The sequence below is a fragment of the Ambystoma mexicanum genome, chromosome 5q, assembly GCF_040938575.1.
Source record: "Ambystoma mexicanum isolate Mex_15411 chromosome 5q, UKY_AmexF1_1, whole genome shotgun sequence".
In the NCBI taxonomy this organism is placed as follows: domain Eukaryota; kingdom Metazoa; phylum Chordata; class Amphibia; order Caudata; family Ambystomatidae; genus Ambystoma; species Ambystoma mexicanum.
The window spans coordinates 897,185,234-897,207,576 of NC_090933.1; positions in this window are offsets into that span (position 1 = coordinate 897,185,234).

A 22,343-nucleotide genomic window follows, 5' to 3' on the forward strand; every position below is an offset into this window, starting at 1 on the left:
CGCCTGGAGGACCACTTGGCAGATCCCCTCGGAGCCCCCGTCACCCCCGACGAGATCACAGCCACCATTAGGTCATTGCCCTCGGGTAAAACGCCGGGACCGGATGGTCTCCCGAGCGAATTTTATAAGGCCTATGAGGACATACTGGCCCCCCTGTTGTCCAAAGTATATAACGAGGCGTATGACATAGGTCACCTCCCCGACACCATGACTGAAGCCACCATCATCCCCTTACTTAAGCCCGACAAGGACAGCTCTGACTGCGGCTCATACCGCCCACTATCCATGTTGAATGTAGACAACAAAATCCTCACCGCATTACTGGCCAGAAGGCTTCGTGCAGCCGTCCCGTACCTCATACACCAGGATCAGACGGGCTACATGCAGGGTCGCTCTATGTCCGAGAACCTGCGAAGGCTGCACCACGTGATATACAGCACAAACGGCATGCCCGGCAATTATGCAGTTGTGTCCCTCAACGCCTCTAAGGCCTTTGATTCGGTCCGATGGACATGGCTTTATGCCACCTTAGCAAAGATGGGGATCGGAACGGCTTTCTTGAACTGGGTCAAACTCATTTACACCAACCCCACCGCCAGAGTGCGTACCAACAACACCTTTTCTGAAAAATGGAGCCTGGCCAGGGGCACTCGACAAGGGTGCCCCCTATCCCCTCTACTATACATCTTAGCGATTGAACCAGTGGCAGCATACCTTAGGCAGGAATACGGTGATGGGGGAATAACGATAAATGGTGTGAACCACCTTGTCTCCATGTATGCGGATGACATGCTCCTCTATCTGAGGGATCCCGAACACCTTCTCCCCTACATCCTGGAAACCCTAGACGGGTTCCACAGATGCACAGGGGTCCAGATTAACCATAGCAAGTCTTGCTTATTCCCCCTGGCTGCACTTAGTGGAACCAAGGAAGAACACCTCCCCCCTCTGGCCCTTAAATGGGAACCCACTACGTTCAAATATCTGGGCGTCGTGATCCACCGGGACCCTGAGACCGAACATGTTCTGAACACGGGCAGGGCTAAGGAGGGACTGGCTAAATCAATCGACCTATGGTGCAAATTGCCCCTTTCGATGGCTGGTAGGGCGGGACTCCTTAAAATGGTAGCACTCCCCCGTCTCCTACATTTCTTCACCAACGTCCCCTACAACATCCCCCAGCGTTTTTTCAAAGACCTGGCCATGCTATGTAGGAAACTCTTATGGCGGGAGGGGAGGCACAGAGTTGCCCTAGACATTACTCAAAGACAGTACGAGAGGGGGGGCCTGAACACCCCTAACTTTGAGCTCTACTACATAGCGGCCCAGCTTAAGCACGTGATCCAGTGGATGGCTGATGATGCCATGACGGATACACGCCTATTGCAGCCCCCAGACGCACCATGGCTGCTCAGGGACCTCCTCTGGATCGGACCAATGCCCAAAACGCTGGACGCGCACCTCATCCGCCTAGGCACTCAAATTTGGAGTCGGGCCTGCAAGTTGGTCAAGCTGTCCGACCCCTACTCCCCACAGATCCCTATAGCCGCCATCATGTCCACTAGGCCGGAAGACCGGAAGGCGATCCGGAACATATGGGAACCCTCCGGCGTCGCCACTCTGGGCGATCTGGTGGACGACCAGGGCATCCACACATTTCCCGAGCTGCACGAATTGACTGGGGTCCCACTGGGTCAGTTCCTTCTATACGGGGCGGTGCTGGATAGACTTAGGAGGCGATGGCCGGATGCAGAATCCCAATGCGCCGGACACGAGGCCATAGAGAACCTGATAGGTGTGGCAGAAGGGGGACACGAAACCTCTAGGCTTTATGAGATCCTAATTGACAACACCACACATAGCGAACTCACATGCAAGAGCAAATGGGAGGCCGAGCTGAACACACTATTCGGCGACACGGAGTGGGAAACAATAACACACTATCACAAAAAGGTTTCTAGGAATGCCCGATTCCAGCTTATCCAATTTTACATCATCCATAGGGCCTACCTTACCCCAGCTGTCATCTCGAGATTCAATGGCGCTGGTGTGGTGCGGTGCCCCAAGTGCCAAGAACCCGCGGCCTCCCTGACCCACATGTTTTGGGCCTGCCCGAACATACGAACCTTCTGGTCGCAAATTCAGACCAAGGTAGCAGAGGAGGACATAACGCTAGACGTGCAATCCCCCAAGGCATGTCTATTGGGCTCGTACCCACGAGGGAAAAAAAACAAACCTCTCAACAGGCTCAAAGACTTGATGTACATCCTCGCAAAAAGGCGCATCGCAATGGCCTGGAAGTGTCCCAGGGCCCCTAAACTTGTAACATGGTGGGAGGACCTTCGCAGATGGACTGTGGCTGAAACCGGGGCCTGGGAGCTGGCGCAAAGACAGCAAAAAATAAATGACTCGGAGGACCTCCTGCAATGGATTGCCCTCACGACGGCCCTGTTCAGTCCTAAGGAAGCCAGCACCTCAGGCGAGGACCCGGACAGCCCGGGCTCACCCTAATGCCAGCAGCAGACTGCGCAACCCCGGTCCGGGTTCACTTGGGGAGGGAGGGAATGGGAAATTATTGTGGATATTTAATTGATTGTCGTGTTGATGATACTGGTTGTATGTTTTCTTGGAAAAAACAATAAAAATATATTTAAAAAAAAAAAAAAAGAAGAGTCCCCTCGCGCAAGGTCTGGCTGACTTGCATGATTGTGCCAGAGAAAACTGTCTCGAGGACGAAAGTCTAAAAATCAAGGACAATATGGAGGCATACCTCAATTCCCCACACAAAGTCTTTGAAGAAGACAAGTGTGAGGGAATGCCCACTGTCTATGTGGATGGATGCTCGTACCATGTTGACAACAACGGGGAGAAAGAACTGGTGGCCGGCGTAGGGAATGCCTGGGTGAAGGAGTTTCCAGAACCCTCCGCTGGATACAAAATTGGTCCCCGAAGTAGTCAGGTGGCAGAGTTTATGGCTGTGCATCAGGCCATCCTCACTGCTGTCCAACATCAACTCCACGGACTGGTCATAATCACCGATTCGGATTATGTACGGAACGGGTTCGTGGAGCACCTGGTTAATTGGAAAACCAGAGGCATGTCATGTGCTAATAACAAACCCCTGAAACATGGGAAGTTAATCCAAAACATTGATGATCTGGTCACCTTGAATGGGATGACCATCTACTGGAAAAAGATCAAGGGTCATTCCAAAGTAGAGGGACCAGACAAAACTGGAAATGACTTAGCTGATCAGCTGGCCAAAACCGGGGCCATCCAAGGGGATCTAATAGAAATAGAGTCCCTGTTGGGGGAAATCCAGGTCATTGCTATCACTAGGTCCCAGACAGATGCTCACAATGATCTTTCAACTGCACAATGGAGTAAGGAGACCCCTGATGCTGATTTAATTACAGCTCAGAAGGGGGATCCAATAATTGGTAAGTTTTACCAACACCTTGAGGACCCTGAGAACTTTCCCCTGACGGATACTGATTACATTGGGAAAGAGGACCTAAGAGTGTTGTTGAAATGTCCAAAAATGTTCCGAATCCCAGACGGTTTGCTGGTAAGGAAATCCAAAGCTGGCCACGATCAGTGGGTGGTTCCTACCTCATTCCGAAGCCTGATGGTAAGTCACGCCCATGATGCGGCCACCGCCGGTCATAGGGGGTTTCACACAACACTGGAAATCTTAAGAGAGGTTGCATACTGGCCACACATGGGGCAGGACCTCAAACAATACTGGAAGGGGTGTCTTGTGTGTGCACAATTTCAGCCATCATCCCTCACACACCGTGCGCCCCTCCAAAACAGGGGGATGACACTGCCATGGTCAGATTTGCAAATCGACTTTGTAGGCCCTGTGATTCGCTCGTCTAGAGGAAACAAGTACATGTTGACCGTTACATGCTTGTTTACCAAGTGGGTGGAATGTCTCCCGGCCCCAAATTGCAAGGCAGAAACAGCAGCTGCCCTGATGATTAACCACATCTTTTCCCGTTTTGGTCTACCTCAAAGGATTGAGTCAGACAGAGGTAGCCACTTCACCAGTGAAGTAATGACAACGATGTGGGAGATACTGGGGGTCAAAAGGAAGTTACATATTGCTTACAGGCCAGCTTCTTCTGGAGCAGTAGAGAGATATAACCAAACCATTGTGAGCATCTTAAAAAAGTTTGTGGCAGATTCTGGGCCAAGTTGGGATATCCGATTACCTCTGGTCCTAATGGCCATCAGATCTACCCCTTCATCTGCAACCAAAATGTCACCATTTGAGTTGATGACTGGACGCAAGATGGTGCTTCCCCAGCATTTGCTCTACAGAACCCAAGAGCAAACGTTGATAAATGCCTCCACAACTCATGAGTATGTGGAGAATTTAAGGAAACACCTTCAGCATGCTTTTGCCTATGCTCAGCGGAATCTAGAAAGATCAGCCGAGAGCATGAAGACCCACTATGATTTAAAAACTACCCGAAAGGAATATAAGGTGGGTGATCGGGTCTATCTATACAATTTCCAAAGGAACCAGGCCAAACAGCGAAAATGTTTGCCTACATGGAAGGGACTGTTTGAAATTATAGACAAGATCTCCCCTGTTGCCTATAAGATCTGCATCCCCAAAGGCAGTCTGGCGGAAGGGGAAGACAAGTGGGTACATATAAATCAGCTAAAGTGTTGCCATCCCAGGCACACTCTGCAACAAATGGAGGAATCCACTGGAATCCCAGAGGGGGCAGCTCCAGAGTAATTCAGTTCCAACCCTAAAATATTCCACATATAGCATATAATATTCTGTGATCCTTGTATATATATATGTTCTTGTCTCCTAATTTAAAAAAGAAAATGTATATGTTCATATCTTCTGATTTATAAAATGTATATGTTCGCCACACCAATAATAGTGGTGAAGAAATGTCTACGAATAGGTATTGCCGCTTTGCTTTATCATCCTAGGAGAGATGAAACCATGGAGACTGACCAAGGAGGACGACCGGGGACCGGGAGCAGAGACCCGAGAGGCCCGGGGTACCGCCCAATCCTCCCGTCAGGACCAGCAAGGAGAACTGATTGATCGACTGGAGGGAGGAAAAGATGCTGAACTGTGCCATCCATGGAATTGGAAGAAGAAGAGGCGAACATCCCAGATCTTGCGAGTTCCATCAGCGAAAGGACAGAATGGCCATCGCAAGAGGGGGGGGGGGCTTGTGGGATGTTTTTACCCATGCATCCAAGCCCTACAATAAAACTGCACTACTGGCATGGAAAACATCATGATGGCCAGAACTCCCCAGAGAGTGCACAGGGAAAACATGAAGAATAGGCTGCCACCCATTTTTGCCTATGTAGTGAGCACAGGAGGGCACTGCCTAACCACCATTGGGCTACACACACAGTAGCCTGAAACCATTGGGAATGGCAATGCTGATTGCCAAAAAAAGGCAACTCAGAACTGTGGGGAATTCATTTTCTTAATCCCAAAAATGGTTGCATTACCAGTACTCACCACCATCAGAAAGCCGGCGTTTTAAAACCACCAGACTTTTGTGTAAAACTGAACAAATGAAACAAAACCAGACCAAGGAAAGACTTGCTAAGAGGTGGAAGAATGTAAAACCATATTCTGAAATGACTTGAAGGAAGTAATTATTTAATGTATAGGTACAAATTGTCAGTTTGATTTGAATGTAGAAAACTGGGAACAAAAAGTGACATTTAGCTGAAACCTGGCTTAGTGAAACTGGATTCTGCCTAACAACTACCCCCGACAGGAGAAACCTGTTCAGTCACTCTTCCCAGGCCTAGCTCCATCCTGCTGCCCCTTGCCAAAAGGAGTTGTCACCTCTCTGATTAGATTAGGGGTGGAGCACCTGGGAACTGGAAGGAACAGAACAATGCAACTCCCTTGACTCAGGCAAATGTTATATTGGGGGCGTCGTAAAGTGGCTTCCTCTTAGGGGAAACTGGGAGGGGCAGTGCCTCTGCTAGCAGCTGAGCTCGGGGGAAGTGGATAAACCAGTTATTCCACCCTGTGATGTGGGAAGCCACACCCCTTTTTGACCAGAGCATAATTTAAAAAAAGATAGATAACTCAGAATTATATAAGTAATATCATTATTTTTGTGATTTTTCTGTGAACATTTTGAGAGGCGTTAGGACCGTGTGGTGTATTCTGGGGGGTTGCTAGCGGAAAATAGGGTCTCACTCCAAATGTCTGCATGATAAAAATCTGACACTTCATCAATTAATGTCCATACTCCTTGCGCACATGTGTGTAATTTTGGGTAAATGTCCGATATTGCAAAACCAGTTAAAAAGCGCAAAATGTTGTCATTTTTGAATGCAAGCCCCCAGGAAGATCAGAGGTGGACAAGCATGGACCATAAGGAATATATAATGTGCACATGTAATTTCAACAAATTGTATATCTGGGAAAGATGTATTTGAATTAAATATAGATTTGTGGGCAAACTGACTAGGGGAGGATCCTCTGACCCATAAACAGACCTCATCATGATGACAATCCATTTCCTTCCCCCAATCATGGGAGAGGGGAGAATTGGGCCAATGACAAGTAGAGAGGGGCAGGCTTAGCTGGGCCCAGGCACACACCCATTTTCAAAACACATAAAAAGAGACTGCTGGGACAGGTAGAGACATTCAATTCCATTGCTACGGAGCATGCTGACCGACGACTTCACATCCAGAGATCCAACACTTAGACTTCCAAGTTAAACAGAGACTACAGAACTTTCAACCAAGAAGGCCCACTGCAAGCAAAAGTATTTGTCAGCAGGCCTCAAAATCATTTGCAAACTATTCCACAGCCGGGCGAGCTGTCTGAATTCTTTTGCCAAGAACTCTTGGCAGTACCCAGAAAGCAGTGTTACATCCAGAATCCACTTGATCTGGACCGGAAAGCAGAGCAGTATCCAGAACCAGAGGCCGCTGAATCCAGAGAGGCTAGACCAGCAGAGCAGAGCTGACCCAGATTGCCGTGAGCAGAACCGGTGCCTGATTGACCCGCCGAGCAGACAAAACTGCAACCGGACGTGTTGACCAGATCCATGACGAGGCCTAGTTCAAATTTATATTGTGAGTACCTAGCAGAACTGTGCAGAACCAATCTCTTAGTTAAAATAATCTAATCCAAACTATTTTAACCTAAGTAGAACAGCCTCCTAGAAATCGTGTCATCTGTCATTTGTAAAGCTGCACAACTGTCACCTGTCAATTCTGAAGCTGCAAGCTGTCACCTGTCATTTTGAGTTTTACTTTAAATCCGAAAAACTACCTTTATTTAATTGTCCGTATCTCTGGAACCGTTTGAGCTAGGAATGAGATTTAACTTTCCTTTGAAAGCTTAGAATCTAAGCTTTCCAACAATCCTAGAACTGACTCCTTATACTTTTGCCGCAATCACGATTCACGCACTTGCGAATTTACCGCGATTTGCGATTTTGGCTCAATTTCTCCACTTGTCAAAATAGCAGCTCCATTCTTTCTTTTGTTAAAATCCGTTTGCAACTTGGTAATAACTCATAGAGCATTGCTAAAGTGAGCCTGAACTAATACCAACACGCATCTTCCACTCACCCTGAATCTCTAGAGGGAATTAAGATCAGTTGGCACATTTTCTCATCCATTGCCATCACATTTAAAAAGCATTTTGGGCCTGTGTTTCAAACTCCTACCTGTTTCCTCTAAGCTTGCTGGGGGGGAAATGAATTTCGTATTGTCTTTGATTGCATTCCTGAGAACTGTGTGCTCCATCTCCTTCCATTTCTTACATTGCATAGGGGAGGGGAGGTGAATTGCCAGAGAAAAAGTGATTATCTTATCTTTTGCTAAAATCATATCAAGTATTTCTGTACTGCATTTTATTCCTCATTGCTTTTCCCTTGAAATCATAAAAGTATTTTTGCTACTTTATCCATCCTATACTAACTCCTCATTGATTGTAAAGAAGTGTGCTAGTGCCAGATTACCCATTGTTGATCAACATCATATGTCTAAGTGTACTATCAGATATTAATTTATTATAAAGTGTGATATATATATATATATATTGTTTAAATTATCAAATAAACCTTTTAATTTGCAAAACAAACCTACTTCTTGGCTCAGTGGGGTCAGGGGGATTCTAAGAGGGGGGTGTTATACAAGGGTGGTCATCCAGAGTACTGAACTAGACATAAAAATACATTAATAAGGGTTTTCCTCAGCATCCCAGACTAGGCGTTGACTTGGCTGTAGTGTTGATTGAATATCGCTTACACAACAGTAGCACAGTAAATACGAATTAGGTACCCAGTGGAGAGGCCACCTAAGTTTGAGAGTCCTGCGAGGGGAGAAAAAGCCCTAGTTTACCACAATTACAGAGCAACAGTAGCACAGTAAATACGAATTAGGTACCCAGTGGAGAGGCCACCTACGTTTGAGAGTCCTGCGAGGGGAGAAAAAGCCCTAGTTTACCACAATTACAGAGCAACAGTAGCACAGTAAATATGAATTATGTACCCAGTGGAGAGGCCACCTTAGTTTGAGAGTCCTGCGAGGGGAGAAAAAGCCCTAGTTTACCACAATTACAGAGCAACAGTAGCACAGTAAATACGAATTAGGTACCCAGTGGAGAGGCCACCTAAGTTTGAGAGTCCTGCAAGGGGAGAAAAAGCCCTAGTTTACCACAATTAGCGGTACACACTGAAGTGTAGAAACCATGTGAGTGAAAAGGAAAGGAAGGTGTAGGATGTTGGGCTGGGCAGCAGGTGGAGCTAACCAGAAAGAATGGCGGACCGGCGCTTGGCGTCCCCTGCGGACACCTGCAGACACAGGGAGCCGCAGCCTTAGGAGCCGCCCTTTGCCTAAGGGGGCCCTTAACTGAGGGAGGCTGCCGGGCAGGGGGGCTGCCCAGGGGGGTGGGAATTTAAGGCAAGGGGAGGGGGGTGTGGGCATTCAGGGAGGCGGGAAAGGAGCGGGGAGAGGAGGACCAGGAAGTGCGGTGGAGGGAGGGGGCAGCACAACGTGCTCGGAGCGCCAACAAACAAACAAAAAATGCCTGAATTAAACTTACTGCAGGCCCAACGGGGCCTGGAAGGCAGCCTCACAGCAGGCCACAGAGGGCTACGGGCGACTGCTCAATACCGCTCAGGCTCAACAAGAAGCGAGCGTGGAGAGCAGTCGTCGCGTAGTCCTGGAGGGACTACGAGGACAGCCAATCAAAGGGGGGGTGTGGGCGGGCAGGGAGGCGGGAAGGGAGCGGGGAGAGGAGGACCAGGAAGTGCGGTGGAGGGAGGGGGCAGGGGGCAGCACAACGCGCTCGGAGCGCCAACAAACAAACATAAAATGCCTGAATTAAACTTACTGCAGGCCCAACGGGGCCTGGAAGTTAGCCTCACAGCAGGCCACACAGGGCTACGGGCGACCGCTCAATCCCGCTCAGGCTCAACAAGAAGCGAGTGTGGAGAGCGGTCGTTGCGTAGTCCTAGAGGGACTACGAGGACAGCCAATCAGAGGGGGGTGGGCGGACAGGGAGGCGGGAAGGGAGCGGGGAGAGGAGGACCAGGAAGTGCGGTGGAGGGAGGGGGTAGCACAACGCGCTCGGAGCGCCAACAAACAAACAAAAAATGCCTGAATTAAACTTACTGCAGGCCCAACGGGGCCTGGAAGGCAGCCTCACAGCAGGCCACACAGGGCTACGGGCGACCGCTCAATCCCACTCAGGCTCAACAAGAAGCGAGCGTGGAGAGCGGTCGTCGCGTAGTCCTGGAGGGACTACGAGGACAGCCAATCAGAGGGGGGGGTGGGCGGGCAGGGAGACGGGAAGGGAGCGGGGAGAGGAGGACCAGGAAGTGCGGTGGAGGGAGGGGCCAGGGGGCAGCACAACGCGCTCGGAGCACCAACAAACAAATAAAAATTGCCTGAATTAAACTTACTGCAGGCCCAACGGGGCCTGGAAGGCAGCCTCACAGAAGGCCACACAGGGCTACGAGCGACCGCTCAATCCCGCTCAGGCTCAACAAGAGAAGGCCCAATGCACTGGAGTACAGCTAGGGAGAGAAGACATATGAAGAGGGACACAATGCGTGTAGGTGTTGTTTGGTTATTTACCCACCCATTGACTGCTCATGGCCATTCTAATCCCTACGGCCATTCCCACTAACTTCCTGCCCCTCCCGCAACAAAACACACCGTACTGGGATCTCTTTGAGTTATCTTTACCAAGCTTTCAAATAAATCTCAGCCTGGATGGATGGCTGGTGAGTGAAGTGGAGGAGACACACGGTTCTTGCTCGAAATTCAGATGTTACCTGTTAAAATTGCATTCTTAAGTACATTAAAAAGATACATCTGTGAACATTTCTTTAAAGTTCTTCCCCCAATTAGACATTGCATGCCCTGAAGAAGGCTGGGCTGAGAGAATACACATGCCTGCATTGCCGAAACTCCAATTGGCATACAAGACAAAGAATTGCAATGACCAATAATCCATTTTTTGATTCATGTGTATCAATGCACAATCTTAATCTTTCTAAACAGTATGACACATGATGGCATTAGATGTGTCGTATTACATTAATATTTAGCCTCACTTGATTACTAGAACTGTGGGTTGACATTTTGTGTATGTTAAAAACTATTGTTGTTTTGTGCATGGATATTTTGTGGTAAAATAGACACTCATTTTTGTTTGGTCTTTTGTGGTTTTGTTTGGGGGAGGGGGGCCTTAATGACGAATGCACATTGTGAACTTGGTCCGGCGTACTCAAAGTATGCGTTTGAGTTCATATATGTTTATGACATTGTGCATGAAGTTTTGTCATATGATTTATTTTTTATACAAAAAGATGATTACATTTGTATTTTGGTCATATAAATGGTTGCTTAGTTCAATGAAAGACAAACAAATGATGTATAGAAAGATAAGGGATGGGACCCTTTCCTGACTTGTGTATTGCATTGTTTACACATAAGGGTTGCCCTTTCAAAATAATTCTTGGGTTTACCTCCATATATCTACACAAAAGGCATGTACTATATCCATCTTGAAATGCTAGTTTCGCCTCTCCACACCGCATGCCATTTCGTTTGGCTCACACTAGGTGCCGCTCAAGCAACATGTATAAGCCGAAAGGGGGAGTTTGTCAAAAGGGTGCTCGCTAAATCAGGTAGCATGCAGTCCATGGTGCTGGGAATAAACACAAGATTGTCATTTAAGATGGAAAAACAAAGGAAAACACCAAAGTAAATAAGTGCTAATGAAATCATGCCCATCGTCCAGTTCTTTAAAATCACGCTCTAGGTCCGAGATGTGATTTCACATTTGCAAATTCCTGGCCCTGTTTTTTAGCATCGAACAGTCAAAGCAACTTTCCACCGAATAAAAAAAGGAGTGTGTGAGGCATTCATCTTGTCTAGGGAGAGCGTCAGATAAATCTCTGAGGGCAGCGAAGGTCACCCTGTTCCAGGGTGTCTGAAGTTCTGGAGATGTTATCTTCCTCTGCATCAGCGGTGCGCGAAGACGTATGGGCGTCCTTCTCTCAAATGATAAAAGTGCATTTGTGGCTGTTCCTGGGTTTGATAAATTCTCAGAAACGGATTGCAAGTTGTACTTGGACATAGTTTTGCAAACGATCTGAAGCTATGTCAGGTGCGCGCCCGTGCCGGTTGCAAGCAGTCCTATTGCTGGCGGGACTAGCAGCTCCCTGCAGACCTGCCGTGGCCAGCACAGAAGGGGGGTTATACAGGAGCGTCAGGGGGCGGCCACCGTCCGAGAATCGAGCCCAGTAGGCCCATTTTCTAAAACCCTTGAGAACAACCACAGCATTGATGTGAATGAAGTCAACGGAAGGAATTCGAAGAAACTGAGTTCTTCTCATGGTTGCCATCTGACTCAAAACGGCAAATATGTCACATTTTCAGTGAAAAATAATTTTACATTCCTGTGGAAGTCTTCAAATATGCAATGTTGTACCTTAAGAAAAGCGAGGCATACGTAAACGTAGCCCATTCGTTTTGCATCTTGTTGTTCAGCCTTCTTCCTGGCCTCAGAGGCCAGAAAGATCCTTATAATGACTTCCAGTGCCCGGGAAAGCAGGAGCTTTTGGCGGGCTAATGGAGGGCTTTGTGTGTTTTCAGGCAGGCCGTGGGCTGGGTCAGTCTGACCCCAATACACATCCTGGTTTCTGTGTGTCGAGTTGAGTGGTATGCATAAGTGTTCCCGCCAGTGGTCCTGATTGGACCACTGTGGGGTGTGTGTGTGTGGGCTAGTTCTGCCATTGGCTAGTGGGAGTTTCGACTCCTACCTGGCTTTTAGGATAAGAAGAAGGCCCCTGCATGCATTTCTCAGAGATCCTGGAAGAACCTGAAGGAGCCAAGAATCCATCCAGCGGAGAAGACCCGCAAAGAAACCTGTAACCTGTCTGAAGGAGGCCTGGCAACCAACCTCTGCTGCAGTCCTGGTGGAGCCCTGTCTGTCTCGTGATCTTTAGTAGGCCTGAAAAGGTGTTACGACCCCAGGAGTGGAGGGACCATCCATTCCCGAAGCCTACTCGCTGTCCAGCACAAAAACTGCCTTCGGAAGTGCCCGGGAATCGTCCTGTGGCTGACCAGCTTCGTTTTTGGGCTACTGGGTCATCTTCGTTGCCGTTCCGAGTTTCCACCTGAAACTAACTTGGCACACTCTCAGCTGCCACTGCAATTACACCCTCTCCAACATTTCGGCATCCTAGCACCAAGGGGACCGGAGAAAGACCGGAAAGTCCGACTGCGGCTTCTGAGTCCTGCTGCATCGCTGTGCGCAGCGTGCACAGTCCGAAACCTGCTTCTCACCCGCCTCCTGCCCCAAGAAGGGGGCTGCATTGTGTGTTTCTGCATGTCTTCATCAAGAGTCCTTGCAATAGCAAAAGTTCCTAACCGGAGAATCACTCGAACCTGCAACACGTGAAAATCGAGGTCTGCAGAATTTGGCAGGAAAAGCAAGCCAGGACACCCTTCCTTTGTTCTGGAAAGTCTTGGGAAGATTCGGAGTGACGGGGGTAAGTTACTGAGCTTTTAACATACCCCTACACTCCCATTATAAGTCAATGGACTTATAATATCCTTTATCCTAAACATATTGGCTTTGCCAGTACTTGCCTTGGCAAGACTTCTGACTGTTGTGGGTAATTTTGGACACTTGTCTATATTGAACCCTGCCTCTAAGAATCCATCACTGGACCCCAGAGACCCTACGTACATTTTCTCCTGCCTCCTGAGTGCTGTGTCTTTGTATCCTGAACAATAGGGCACAAGGCCCCAGGCAACTTAGGGTTAGACAATATTAGTTAGGGACCATCTCTGTGGACCTTTTTGTGTGTGATACTCACCTATTCATTCCCTTGTAGGAGTATTTTGATTTGTATTATGCACTTGAACTTGTGACTGAGACTTACGGTCACCGCGCAACTTGCTGGGGCGGTGGGGGAGGGTGTGTAACGCTCACCTGGTATCCACAGGGACGTCACTCAGCCTGTTCTGACCTCTTACGACCTCAAATCCTTCCCTGGAGTCTACTCGACGGGAGACTGGGCCTGAAACACAGGATTGGTAGAGTTTAACTCCCTATTGTCTCTGTGTGCTTGAACCCCTTCTTTCCCGGGGTCCAACCCTTCCCTTTGATCCACAGCTCACCTTGTTTTCTTGGAAAGTGTGCTCTCCGTCTTGCTTTCAGTGCAGGGGCGCGTTGATTGATGCAGGCTCGTTGCTGCCTAGTTACTTCACTGGCAAGAGTCCGACAGGTAAGTATAATGAGTCTTTTGAACAGTTCTCTAACTTCGTTCCTTTCCTTCCTTAGATGATGGGCGGCGCCCGGGGATGGCGACGTGCTGCTGAGATGAGTAGCGCTGAAGGTGAGTGAGAGCATGATGCGCGATACGACCCATTCGTATTTGTATTGAACTGAGTTCTTTTTCTGTGTCTTTTAGGTGCCGCGGCGTTTTCAGCGTGGATGCCGGTTATGAAGAAGAAATGCGGCGAGTAAGCGCAGTATGCGGCACCTGTAGATGTTTCCACGCTAAACTGGAGTGTCTTTTCCCTCTTGCAGATGGATGAGAAGTTCCGGAGACAGAGTTCCCCCAGAGCGGCTGGGATTCAGGTAAGCGTTTAAAGCTCGTACAGTCTTTAAAAATAAGCGAAGATTTGCTGAATGCTTACTAATGCCTTTTTTCTGTTCTTTTCCCTTTTCCTTAGGAAGCGGCGTGCCGGGATGGGAATGACACCGTCGAAGATGCCCGCAGAACAGAAGGAGCGATGAATGATGAGCAGAAGCGCTGCAAGGTAAGGCTGTTCCCAACGGTGCTCTTGTTCTTGCAGGAGCTGAGCGCAGAAGAAAGATGCAGGCCTACTGGAGACCAATCCGAACACGGTGAGTGTCACGCTGCAGGTGCAGAAAACACAAAGCATGTTTCTCAGCCTGGGCGTGGCTTAAATAGTCTCTGGGTATCCCAGGTGTCTCTGGGCTGAACGACACCCAAAAGACTAGACTGCACATGCAGTTCTGGGAACCGAAATATGTGGGGGCATCCATCTTGTCCCCATCAATGCACTACAAGTCCAATCCCCAATGTTATCCTATGGGAGTGAGTGAGTCTGGTGCCACAAGCGCCAAGTCTGACTCCAAGTGGGTCTTTGGAGGGATGGAGAGGCCCCTGAGGGCCATGTAGGTGATCGTGGCCTGGCTCCAGCCTGACATCTTGGAGGGCTGGGGACATGAGGGGCAGGAATCATGACAGCGGGCCAGCCTCGTGGTAATGGCGGCGGCCCATAATAAAAGTTAAAGCCAGATAATTTGGTGGAATACAGCACGGTTTAGAGATGCTATGATGCTATAATGAAATCTGGTAAATTCAGTAACGCGACCAGATAAGTGCAAGGGGTTGTAATGTATGCAAATAAATAAATAAATAAATAAATTATATATATATATATATATATATATATATATATATATATATATATATATAAAAACATTGTGCATGAGCAAAGGGCAATGCGGAAGGAGCCTCGTAGAATTTGGGGGTTGGGCAAGGGAACTTCTCTCGGCTGCAGGTCCAAAGGTGGGAGGGGGGAATTCGCTGGCAGGATGGCCGGGCAGTGGGGGTATCTTCACTTCGTAGGCAATGAAAAGCAAGTTGTACGGGTATTCTCACTGATGTTAGGTTTGCAGAGGCGGAGGTACGGGAGATTTGTAGTGCCGTCGAGTCGTACGGGGAGGGGTCAGCCTCGGGGGCAGGGGGACAGCCTCGTGGTTAATGGAGGCGGGCCATTACTGGGGCCATAATCAAGATCGGAATACCCCCCTCCACCCCTCTCCCTCCATCCATCCCCCCACTCAAAAGCAAGGGCTGGGTCCATTGCAACTCGGGTTCCGAACGGGCTCAACCAATACCGCCCCTCTACCCTCCAGTACAGCTAGGGAGGCAACAATTTGCCAAAGGTTTGCGTTCTGATAATAGATAAACAATTTGATTTGTGCCAAATGGGAGGCGCAGTCTCTTCATAATTATTGAATGCTGACTCTCTGCTGGTAAAGCGCACATGATGATATTACAGCTGATGGTTATGCAAGGCACAGACATGTCTTGTGCAAAGGTTTCACAGAGGTTTGACCAGGATGGATGTCGGTCCATTGGTGGTTTTCAAACATGTCTCAAACACCTCGTGGCTAATGTTGGAAGTTGTCCAATGGGTTAAGGCGCAGGTTCCGCTTAACGGATGCTGCTCGCCATCAAGTTTGAATTCATGATAAGTAAAAGTGGAAAAGTAACCGCGTCAGTTCTGCTCAACGGATGCTGCTCGCCACCTAGTGGGCAGTCGAAGAGTGTGCAGCTCAGAGCAGAATAACATGATGCTGTATTACCAAGTAACGGAGCACCTGTAAGCTACCTCCTGCTTAATAAAGCAACTGTGCCTGTTCATCCACAACCCGAGTCAGTGTATTATTTTAGGTTGGGGGGGGGCTGGTGGAGGGCAGGGGAGTGGGGAATGTGTGGAGGACCGCAGAGTAATCAAATTCGATTCAGGAATCTGGTAACACAATGCAGGACCCTGGAAGGCGGTGTGGGGGCTAAGTATAATACAAATATCATTTTACAATGTAAGACTGGAGTAAATGCCAATATACTCTTGTGCACTTAATTTATTTCGACAATGTTGCTGTTGAGTTAATGCAGGAAAAAAGGCAGCTTGTGAGGGTGTACCTTTGTAGGTGTAACACAGCAGTGTTTCTGGTTGCATGGCTTTGGGTATTTTCACAAATAATACCCTCGGGTACAGCAGAAGCCCCTGCAGCACTGGGTGGTGTCCTGAGGACACGCGCAGCATCCAGGAACTGCAAAGCGGCAACACAATGCATTGCCATGGCGTGCTGTGGACAAGGTTCTTTTTTCGAGCGCATTTTCCAGCTGCGCAAATGCCCATGGGCTGCCTCATACAGAGACAAATTTAGCCCAGAGCATGCTCTGCTCCTCGCATTCACCGTGTATCATCGAACATGTAAACATTCAACCCAAGATAAAAGGGATATTGGATCTGAAAAGTAATTCATTTTCCACTCCTTCCTGTTTCCTTGTATTCCCTCCGTCCACATGCTATTCCCCTGTTTTTCAGTTCTCTGTTCTTTAATGTGCCCCCTCCCCAGACCCTCCGCCCTCCTTGTGATGTTTGCCTGCCGGGCACGGCAGGCGTGATGGATGCGAGGTGAGGGCCTCGCACGGGGCTCGCGCTGTTCTCGCAGTGCGCGGGGGCGGCGCAGCAAGGAATCACAGGACCACACTCGTAGCTGCATAAACCCGGACTGGCGTTAAGACGCCAGTTCCGGTGATACCTTTATTTCCCACTTCCTTTCCTCGTGTGTCACGTGACCCTGCGTCTCGGGACACGTGACACCACATTCCTCCCCAACTTGGAGGCAAAAATTCTCACGGGTTAACATCAACATTTTATATCGAGTCTTACTTCTGAGTAGGTGAGTGTCTCTGTCTCTGCTGCTGTCTTCTTTGGCTTACTTCGTCCACTACATACCCTTGAAGGCGGGAAGATGGTCTGGGCTTTTCTCTCAGACTGTATCGGGTGCTTCTTTCTCGTGGCGCGTTTTCCGTGGCGGCCTCCACTTCACCGTTTGCTTCTTCCGGCGCTTCCGTGACCTGCTGTGGCGTGGGTCTTTGGGGTGAGTGCACTACTTCTTCCCTTTGGGGTGACCGTTGCTCTTCCCACATTTCTTGGGGCACTTTTCTGAAATGGGAGACGTTTCTGGTTACAGTCTCTTTTCCGCGGGTTGCCGTAATCATGCTGTGGTTGGTGGTCGTGACGGTCCACGGGCGTGTTTCGAAATTGAGGGACATTTTCTTCGGTGGTGCCCGGTTCCTGACGAGGACTGCGTCACCCGGGTTTATTTCTCTGTGATGTGCTCGTCGAGCAATGCTTTCTCGCTCGTTGTGTTTTTCCCGTCTTGCTTCTATCTCGATGATGTCTGGGTCTGGCGCTGTCCAGTCTGGGTGTATCGGTAGTTCTGCCTGGATGGGAACCCCAAACATGAGGGCTGCTGGACTGACTCCTGTGGCTGAGTGTGGGGTTTGTCGGTGTGTCCTCAGAAATCGATACACGGCCTTCAACCAGGGGTGCCCTTGTTCTTTGGCAATCCTGATGGTCTTGTTCAGTGATCCCATGAAGCGCTCTGCGTCACCATTCGCTTGAGGCCATCTTGGGGTGATGCGTTGATGTTTAACGTTGACTTCTTTGAAAAATTCTCTTAGTTCTTGACTAGCGAACGACGGGCCATTGTCACTTTTCATTTTCCTGGGAATACCATGTGTGGCGAATATTTTCTCCAGTGTGAGGATGGTGGTTTCTGCGTTTGTCGAGGCAACATGCTCTACTACAGGTTATCTGCTGAACTCGTCTATTACCACTAGCAGGTATCCTTCCCCTGCGATGGTGCAGTGGTCCATACTGACGGCATCCCATCGTTTTTGGCTTCGTGGAGCGCAGCTGATTGGTTCGGGGTTTGCTGGTCTCTGTGAGGCTTGGCATGCTGTACAGGATTCTACGAGTTCAGTAATTCTCTGGTGCATGTTTGGCATCCACATTCGGGATTTTAGGTAGGCGGTCGACTTGACGATCCCTTGGTGTCCGCTGTGGGCCAGCTTGAGCGCCCTGTCTTCGAGGGATTCTGGCAATATGATCCTGTGTCCTTTCAGTATTACTCCTTCGGGGGCTACAGAGAGTTCATGTCTGATGCCGAACAGGGCCCTGAGTTTGGCTTGGGCTGTGGTTGTTCGGTGAGACATTGACATGAGGTAGGTCTTCCAGTTTCCTGACTGTATGGCTGCGGCCGTATGTTTTAGGACTGTGTCCTCTGCTGTTTCTTGTACCACTTCCTGCAGTGTCAAGGCTCGTGGTGGGGCGCACGCTACCACGTGACAGACGTGTTCGTCTGTTTCTGTTGCATGGTGCTGTTCTTTGTCGGTGGCTGGCCGCGGATGGCGGGACAGGTAGTCTGCCGGGTTGTCCGATCCTGGGCGGTATTCTACTTCAATGTTGTAAGGTTGCAGCTGCAACATCCACTTTTCAATGCGGGCTGGTGGATGTGGGGCGGAGCCTCGGAATATCGGGACTAGGGGCTTGTGGTCGGTGAAGACTTTCGCCTGTTTCCCTAGCAGGTAAACTTTAAAGTGGCGACATCCCCACAGAATAGCCAGGGCTTCTTTTTCGATATGTGCGTAGTTTAGTTCAGGTTTGGCGAGGGCCCTGCTGGCAAACGCGATTGGGAATATCGTGCCATCTTTGTCCGTTTGGGTCAGTACGGCTCCTAGGCCAACTGGGCTGGCGTCGACGAGAAGTTCAGTCTGTCGGTCTATGTTGAAGAACGCCATGGTGGTGGAGGCGGACAGGGAGTCTTTTATTTGTTGAAAGGCCTGTTGGTGAACCTCCGTCCACTCCCACTTTTGGTCTTTCTTGGTTAGCTCTCTGAGTGGGCTGGCGATGCTTGCAAGGTCAGGGATGAACCGTGCACAGTAGGTGGCCATTCCCATGAAACTTCTCACTTCCGAGGCCGATTGTGGTGGTTCAAATTCTTTTATGTCTTGTACCTTTGATGGATCTGGGGACACTCCTGCTGCACTGAATATGTATCCGAAGAAACAGAGTTCCTTTTTGTTGAATTCGCATTTGTCTGCGTTGAGGGTCAGTCCGGCATCCTCGAGTCTCTTTAGGACTGCTGCTAGGCGTTGGTGGTGGTCGTCTTTGTTCGATGCATATACGAGGATGTCGTCACTGATGTTTGTGGTCCCCTCGAGTCCTGTGATGACTCTCCGGATCTCATGCTGGAATACTTCCGCCGCTGATGATATCCCGAAGTTGAGTCTCTTGTATCTCATCAGGCCAAGATGAGACGAAAATGTTGTGATGTATCTGGATTCTTTTGATAATTTCAGCTGGTGATAGCCGGACCGGAGGTCGAGCTTGCTGAAGATCGTCGCTCCCGTGAGGTCCACGATGAGCTCGTCGATGGTGGGAGTGACATGGCGTTCACGGCCGATAGCTATGTTGGGGAGCCGCATGTCGATACATATCCTTACCGCGCCTGGTTGTTTTGGTTTCTGGGCTACTACCATCGGCGAAACCCACGGGGTTGGTCCAGATGTTTTCTCGATGATTCCTGCGTTTTCGAGCTTGAGTAGTTCCTTTTCTACGGCCTCTCTCAGATGGAATGGGATTCGCCTGTGCCGTACTGCTTTGGGTTCGATGGTGGGGTCTATGTGTAGCTTGACCGTTCTCCCTTTTAGGCGCCCGATGCCTCGGAACAGTTTTTTGTGTCGCCCTAAAAGGTCGTGTAGTTCATCGTGTTGCGCACTGAATGCGAAGTGTATTAGCTCCAGCTTTTCGGCTGTTTTGCAGCTTAGGAGGGTTTCACACCCAGCATCTACTACGTATATTCGTGCCCGGCAGCTGGCGTTACTGTGAGCGAAGTTGGATTTGAACGATCCTCGCACGGGCAGGGGTTTCTTCGATCCATAGGCGTATAGCCTGACTTTTCTCTTGAGGAGCTCTGGTCTGGGGTTGAGACTGTTGAATGCTGTTACGGGCATGACATTTACTGTGGCACCGGTGTCAATGATTACTTTCAGTGGGTCTCCATTGGAGAGGATGGTGCATGTTGGTCTCCTCTTCTGTCGTGATTTCCGTGGGTCCACTGCTGATATCAGGTGCACTCGGTGTACTCGCCTCTTCCCTTTCTTTCTCCTTTCTTTGCCTTGCTTTTCGGGGGATGAGTCGCTGTCACTTTCATCGCTGTCGCTCGTGGTTGGGGATCTTTGTGATTCGTCGACTGCCCTGGCCTTCCCTCTCCGCGTTGGTTGGCGGGGTTCTTTGGGCGCGAATTTCCTTCGTGGTTCTTGTGATGGCCGCGGGTCTGCGTCTCTGTCGTTTTTGTTCGGTGGATTTAGGCAGACTGCGGCGTAGTGGTTCAGGCGGTTGCATTTTCTGCATGTTGACCCCCACGCCGGACAGGATTCCCCTTTGTGCCATGGACCTCCGCACCACTTGCACAATTGGTTGCGCCTTTGTGGTGGTTGCATTCTCGGGTTCTGTTTCGGGCGGGTGCCTTGGTGTCGGGAGATAGCTGCTATGTCTTCTGTTGGTCCAGGGTTGTCTAGCGGTAGCCTCTGAATGGCTGCTTCCATTACTGCTACCTGGTCTTCTGTTTGTTCGCGGAGTCGCGCCATCTCGAGGATGCGTGATAGCCGTACATTCTTCTCCGATAGTATCGCCCTCCTCAGCTTCTCAGAGGAGATGCCGTTGATGATTTGGAGGCGGATGGCGAATTCCTCGTCTGGAAATTCGCATCCTACAGCCATTTCGCGAAGGCGAGCATGAAACTTGTCTACTGTCTCCTTTTCTCGTTGTCTTGCCATGCAGAAGTGAAATCGCTCGTAGTCGGGGTTGAGGTCTGGTTTAAACATGTTGTAGAGAGTGGCTTTTGCTGCGGCGTAGTTGGCATCGCTTCCTCTGTTTGGCGTGGCATTGAATAGGCGCAGGGCTGCTGATCCTATGTTGAGGAGGAGAAAGGTGCGCATTTTTTTGGGCGTCGTGATGTCTCTCGCATCAAGGTGCATCTCAAACTGTTGTAGCCATATTTCCCATCTGATGGCTGCTCCGTTAGTGAACGGGTCGAAAGGTGGCATGAACGTGGTTAGCGAGGGGTCAGTGCGTTCATCAGTGAGGCTCCTCCTCGACGTGGACCTGGCGCTGGTCTCTGATGGGCTAAACGTCGGGTCGGACATGTTGTGCTTTGCAGTGTTGCGGCGCTGTGTTGCAGCTTACCGTTTTGTGGTAGTTGGGCCTGGTGTGCGTGCAGCGCGTGGTCCCACGTGCGGCGTCTTAGCAGGGTAGGCCGCGTGTGGTCTGCGTGGATTGCCTCGCACTTGTCAAGCGGGTGGTGATATCTGCTGGATGCGGCTGCCAGGGTTGATGATGCTGCTTCCTGGGGTGTTGTTGAAAAAAAATATATATATATATTTTTTTTTTTCTTGTTGGGGCCCTGGGGTACTGGGGCCACTCTCCGCTGCCGCGGGTGGATGTCTCTGATTGTGGGCGGGGCCGGCGTCACTGCCTTGCCGGCTCCGCGATGTTGTAAGCGCGGGTCCGTGGGTGCGACGGCTCCCGTTGTCGTCGGAGCTCGCAACCCACTTACCGCCTCGTCGCCAGTGTGATGTTTGCCTGCCGGGCACGGCAGGCGTGATGGATGCGAGGTGAGGGCCTTGCACGGGGCTCGCGCTGTTCTCGCAGTGCGCGGGGGCGGCGCAGCAAGGAATCACAGGACCACACTCGTAGCTGCATAAACCCGGACTGGCGTTAAGACGCCAGTTCCGGTGATACCTTTATTTCCCACTTCCTTTCCTCGTGTGTCATGTGACCCTGCATCTCGGGACACGTGACACCACACTCCTTACCCCTCCAGTGTTCAGGCCTTCCCCCTGCCATTGTTCAGGGACTCTCTGGGCTTCAGGAAACAGGGTGTCATTACATGTATTCTCCGACACAAATATCCCCGGTTTAGTGTGTCGGTTGAAAGGGTACGGAATCTTCGAAAGTGAACCTGAAAGGAAGCGCTCCCACTTGCTTGAACACAGCAGTGTGTCAGTCCAGACCTCACAGCCCTGGATCTTCGCATCCTGGTGGTCAAGCGAAAGTCACGCAGCCAATGGGGTTTTAAGCCTTCCCTGTACTGCTTTTGTGGTCGGTTGGGCCATTCGGGATGCAGAGCCTACTTCAGCTAGTCCTCCCCTAATTTTAGACTTGCG